Genomic DNA, 6,493 nt, shown 5'->3' with positions numbered 1-6,493 from the left:
GAATAAATTCTCCTATCTTAGAGTAAGGAAACCTTGAAGTCATTCTTGTTCATCATTAATTCAATATATTAACAAAAGGTGCAGACACCGAGCTATGGTAGCCCTTGCCCTCACAGAGACTTCAGTTAAGGAAAAGATGATATAATACAATAGCAAATGGAAAATTGTGATTGTGGTGCTGGTCATGAAAGTAGAATGTCAGCAAGCTTCTCTAAAGGAGCTCGTGGGGGGCTGCAGCAGGGGATTTGATCCAGTCAAGAAAGTTGAAGTGACCTTGATTTGAAACCAGAATGATGAGTTAAGAGATGACTTGGCCAACAAGGGAGGGAAGAACACTGTTTCATCAGAGGAACAGCACATACAACATCTTCACCTTCCCCAGATGAAGAATGGTAAATACAAAGGTCAGTGAAGGGCAGTGCAGCTAGAGGACACAAGCAGTGGAGGTGGGCCTTTTGTTAAACATAATGTCTTTGCCTATGAGGCAGCAATAGAAAACCAATGGGAAGCTTATTAATTAGGTGATACAATCATCCTCATGCTTCAAATTAATCATTCTGGCTATAAAATGAAGGAAATATTACAGGCAGGGGCAGTGTGGGAGCAGAGGACCTGTGAAGAGTCCATGTGATAGGGGATTTGAACTGGGTATCACATAGGTGGCAAGTGGCAAAGCCTGGTCTCAAGCCCAAGCCTGAGATTGATGCACTGCACTGAGCTTCATGGCTAGCATGTCTTAACCACTCCGAGAACTGCATGTTCATTCCTTGAGGCTTGTAAGGCTTTCTTGAAAGGCTCTCTGACACTGTGTTTACCAAGACACAAAGAATGTCCAAAGATTGTCAAGTTTGTGCCTTTTCAGAGAGGAGCTCTGAAAGAAAGATCCCAAAGTTTGATGACATTTCCCAGCTTATGATCTCCAGACCAGACCCTCTGGGGGTCAGCTCTCTGCCACCATCCTAAGAAGACTATGCAAAAGTAGGCCTCAGTGAGCCACTGTTCCCTCAGTCCCTGGAGGAGAAGACATGGTTTTCACGTGAGGCATCGTCTGGCCAGACAACTCAATTACTCAAGTTTTAGGCAAAGTTGGAAATTTCCGGTGCTAAGTGGGTTCAGAGATGTTGGTAACAAAGCTACAGTACAAATGTTATGCTATAAAAAGCATTTAGAAATGCTATTTAGAAATGTTAGTTGGTTACAGTGTCATAATTTTTACACACATGTAAATAAGGTTAATGAATTTTATTTCACACAGATGATTTAAACTATAAAACAATAAAATTGCTTTTCAGGTAATACTTTGGGGCCAAATCAAATAAAATTTCAAGTCATTATAACTTTAGAAAAAGAAACTAATTTGAATTTATGATTTAGGTCCAAACACTGCTTCAATAAAGGGAAAATATTTCATTACAAGGATTTGGGGGGGGTTTTCTGTTTTTTGTTCTTTGTTTTTTGTTTTTTATTTATGATAGTCATACAGAAAGAGAGAGAGAGAGAGGCAGAGACACAGGCAGAGGGAGAAGCAGGCTCCATGCACCGGGAGCCTGACGTGGGATTCGATCCCAGGTCTCCAGGATCGCGCCCTAGGCCAAAGGCAGGCGCCAAACTGTTGCGCCACCCAGGGATCCCCATTACAAGGATTTGTAAGTATTCTGTACTTCTTGTTATATAAGTAGCAACAAATTGATAAACAGCAACCTATTGTCAGCTCATTAGAATATCCTTATGACTGCCAGTAGTTAAGGTGGCACCAATTTAGAATTCTGGTTCCACACACTTTCTGCAGCCTTATTTCTTTGCCCTTTGAGGTGAACCGTGTTGGTAACCCACTCAATCCCCATGAATCTTGTTTTATTGGCTTAGTGTGCCCATACCTTATGTTGCAGACTTTGGTACCAAAAGTTCCCGCCTGCAATGGTCTTGAGGCACTTTTCTGGGGGGCTCTGGGGCCACCTTGACCACTCAGCCAGCCAAGGGTGCCTGGAAGGTTTATTCTCCAGCTCTCACCCCCAGGATCTGTGGCCAATGGCTGGTGTGAGGGTCCTTTGCCTCAAGGCGGGACAAGCTCTGAGGTGTCATTTATGCTTCAGAACTCCCCACAGGATGGGTCCAGGATTAGGCTTCCCCTGAGATCATAGCTGAGCTTGACTTCTGTACTAGGTAGGGTTCCCTTGATGTAGAGCCTGAAAAGGAAGGTCTCATGCAAATCTTTTCTTAGGTGAAACTTGTAGGGAATGGGGTGTTACAGAAAAAGTTATTGTGACATTTGTTGAAACAGTAAAGACTAGTCATAGTCTTCTGTGTCACCAGACTAGTCACCAGACTGGTGACAGGACTATTGCAGTAAGGTAGGGAGTTGGGCTCAACTCTAAATACAAGTGGGGACTCACAGCCAACAAGCGAAGAGTGGAGGGCTCCACGGTGGACAACTGCAAAGAGAAGACATAGAGGGTTACGGGGATTCATGTAGACTGACATGATTCATGCTGAAGGCAGCTCAGACTGGATGCTCTTCTATGGGTCTTTGCTCAGTACCACATGCTTCCATTCCTAGGCCCACATTCCACTTCCCTTCTGTGTTCTCATAGAAACAACTTCTACTAAATCACTAATGCTTAACAGTTATCTCTAATGCTACCTTATAGAAAATTGGCTCCCCAGTAGTGATGGCTACCTTACTGTTACAGAGTACCTGCCAAGTGGCAGCACAAGATGCATAAGCACAAACAGTGCATAAATCCCAGGAGGTGGACACATGTGTGCATGTACATACACACATGCATGCACTCATGAACACGCAGTTCATTCCTGGGAGAGACAGCAAACATACCTACATGGTACAGGTGATGCTTCTCTAAGTCATATCCTATGGCCATATGAAAAGGTTACTGTGAAGTCAATACAAGAGTCTAATACCTCTTGCTTTAAGACCTGTCCCCAAGCATAGGGGCTAAAGCATCTGGGGCTACTCTACATAGGTACCAGGTAGCAGGCAGCTTTACAGTCACCTGTCACATTTATGTTTCCCTTGATTTACCAGGACCCTGTGAAAGGTTTGGGTAGCACAGGGACAGGACTAATGAGAACCACAGGAAGATCTGAAAGGAAGGAGGCCTCTATGATTAGGAAGTATAAGGAAACTCCCAGGTGGAGGGCCAGCCATGTGTTGGTTGAAGCCCCAGCCTGGTTAGTGACTGGTGTCAAGGGGATGGTAGATCCTTCTGGTGATGGCACATGGAGTTGTCATGCTGACTCTATAAGTAGCCAGATGAAAGCCTGGAACTGCTGAGATCCACTGTATTAGGAAATTTTTTTTTAAGATTTTATTTATTTATTCATGAGAGACACACACAGAGAGGCAGAAACAGGCAGAGGGAGAAGCAGGCTCCCTGCAGGGAGCTTGACGTGGGACTCTATCACAGGACCCCGGGATCATGCCCTGAGCCAAAGGGAGGCGTCCAACCACTGAGGCACCCAGGTGCTCCTGTATCAGGAAAACTTGCTTGAGAGTGATACCAGTCCAAAAGGAAACAAAGCTGTGAATTAGAGGCAAAAGGTAAGAGATGGTATATCACATCTGTTTAGCATCTCAATTCAGTCATATCTGAAACCTGAAAATTCTTTGTTGCTGAGCCAATTCGTCCTTTTTAGCTTGAGCCAGTCTAAGAAAGCTTGTCACTTCCTACAGAGATAGTAAATAGAGGCAGAGAACCTTGTGGGAACAAGTGAAAACCTAGTCCCAGATCACTAAGCTAATGACTGGTTCTTTGTGCCCTTAGCTCATAACTGGTACCTGTAATGTGAAAGTTACCTGAAGATATGTGGCTTCCTCCTAAACCTATAAATACCCCTTTATGCTGCTCACATTTTACCATTTGGCAAAGGCCCCTTGATTGAAGAGTACCTCCTGGAGCAAACATTCTAACCTAAGCTTTCGTTTGAGTGCATACTTTGTAGTGGAGGTTGGAGAGAACTGAGGTCTGGAGAGCTGGCTCTGTCAAACCTGGCCAGGCATAGGGAGCTGTTGGTGCACCCTTGATTACTGGGGAGACCACTGTCTACTCAGTCACCTTGAATAAAAGGACAGGACTCCAAGTCTGCTCCTTGGGAGTGGAGAGAAGAGGTAAGCAAGTAGAGTTACAATAGCAGGCATTAGCACATGCCTAAACAAAGCCACTTTTCATCTGAGAGGCTCAGAGGCCAACAGGAACCAGATGATGTTCAAAAGAGAACTCTGCAGCATCACTAATACTGTGCCAGTAGTTACCAGGTGAAAATCGGGCATTTGCTGACATGCTGATTTCACAGAGAAAAAGGCATTTGCATTTTCTCTGACTACTGAGGGGTGCCAATTCCCTCCCTGCAACTAGAAAAAAGTTGCAATCCTTAGTAGCTCTTCACTGATGGGCTTGAATCCCTTACCAGGTCTCCCCTACCCACAGCCTCCCTTTTGTGTATTAGAAAAAAAAATCTACGAGAAAAAAGAAATCTGGAAGCTGGTTCATCGAGGGGCTGCAAAGTAGCTGAAATTTTGCCTCATTTGTGCAAACCCTTCTCAGGCTAGAAACAGGGCTAGATCAGAACTTCAGTCAATACACCTGGCATACAGCCCGTCAGGCTGGGCTCTACCCATTAAAATTTAAATAAAATAAATATAACACATATGATTTTGCTTCTTGACATTCAGTGCAAGAAATATAGGCACTACATGTCTGTTTTAGCCTAAATAAATGAATCTGGCTCATTTATTGTCTCCTATCCACTTTGTCATCAACTTTTGTGGCTGGGCTATAGCACCTCCCACCTCTGTAGTTCAGGAACCCTCACACTTTCAAATGTCTTCAGTCTTTGGGGCTGTCAGTTTCCAGGCTCCCAGCCGACCCACGGCCCGTGGCCTGTGTGGTCCAGTCCAAAGCTGTGCTTCTAATCTCTCCCCACCAAGCCCATCTCAGGCCCTCTCAGACTCAGCATACCCAATATCTGGGAAGCTTTTCTAAGAATGCTAAGAAGCTGTCATCTACCCAGCATCTCGGGGTATGTACAAGGCAGTAAAGGTCTCCTTCCACCATCCTGAACCCCCCAAATCCTGTTTTCCCTTCCTGCCCTCAGGGAGGCTCATTGCCCCCACCTTTATTAGGTCATTTCCTCTGTTTAAAATCCCCTTAATGGGGGATTGAGCATTGACAGGGGGAGGGCACAGGGGCATCTTTTGAGTACTGAAATGTCCCCATCTCTATTTGAGTGATGGGTATACAGACACAAGTGTGTACAAATGGGAGATTCAAGGCACTTGAATTCAGTATCAGTGCACTCAACACACATTACTTCTCAGTTTAAAAATGTACTACTGCTCCTCGCCCCCAAAATTTGTTAGCTTAGACTGAAGGTGGCAAATAGCCAATGCATGGCCTCACAAAAGGTAATTTCATAGGTTCACCCTAGTAGTTTTGGCTAGGTCTGCAGAGTGTGTGCTTTTAACATAAATGTTTTCATCCTTTAAAAAATAAAATTTTGCTTTTCCGCCGCCATCATGGGTCGCATGCACGCTCCCGGGAAGGGCCTGTCCCAGTCGGCTCTGCCCTACCGCCGCAGCGTCCCCACCTGGCTGAAGCTGACGTCCGACGACGTGAAGGAGCAGATCTACAAACTGGCCAAGAAGGGTCTGACTCCCTCGCAGATCGGTGTGATCCTGAGAGACTCCCATGGTGTTGCACAAGTACGTTTTGTGACAGGCAATAAAATCTTGAGAATTCTTAAGTCCAAGGGACTTGCACCTGATCTCCCTGAGGATCTGTACCATTTGATTAAGAAAGCTGTTGCTGTTCGAAAGCATCTTGAGAGGAACAGAAAGGATAAGGATGCCAAATTCTGACTGATTCTGATTGAGAGCCGTATTCACCGATTGGCTCGATATTATAAGACCAAAAGAGTCCTCCCTCCCAATTGGAAATACGAGTCATCCACAGCCTCTGCCCTGGTCACATAAATTTGGCTATGTACTCAAGCAATAAAATCATTGTCTACTAGAAAAAAAAAAAGAAAATTTTACATAAAATTCTAGATTTCTGGTTTCAGTTAGAAGCGTAGGGGGCACTGGATCTCCAATGATATGTATTTGATTTTGAGCCATGTACTCAGACATTGAAACACATAATCAAAGGCTCTTCAAGAAGTATTGGGACTAGTTTTCAGAAATACACTGGAGTGTAGGGCAGGGACGGGGATTCCTCTTATTCCTTTGTGAAATAATTATCACAGTAGAAAACAAGACTATGTTTCTATCAGGTTTCCCTGCTGTATCAAATAAACAAAGTTGTCAAAGTAAAAAATGCATATCTATACATCTATATATATCTATTCAGTTATCCAAACATATATACGTTTTCCTTCTTTTATTTCACTTAAATTTGTAGTCATTGATTCCTGTTCTACTATTTTTCCCTCCATTTATTAGGTTGCTATTAATTTCTTATAACAATTTACAAATATT

General features: G+C 43.9%; 1 pseudogene; it reads left to right on the top strand.

Annotated features, from left to right (window-relative positions):
* Window positions 1-5,510: 5,510 nt before the first annotated feature.
* LOC140639616 (small ribosomal subunit protein uS15-like) lies at window positions 5,511-6,046 on the top strand (annotated as a pseudogene).
* The last annotated feature ends 447 nt before the right edge of the window (window positions 6,047-6,493 follow it).

The sequence above is a fragment of the Canis lupus genome, chromosome 9, assembly GCF_048164855.1.
Source record: "Canis lupus baileyi chromosome 9, mCanLup2.hap1, whole genome shotgun sequence".
Taxonomy (NCBI): Eukaryota; Metazoa; Chordata; class Mammalia; order Carnivora; family Canidae; genus Canis; species Canis lupus.
Note: the sequence above shows the minus strand (reverse complement) of the source record. Positions and strands in the feature narration are given on the sequence as shown.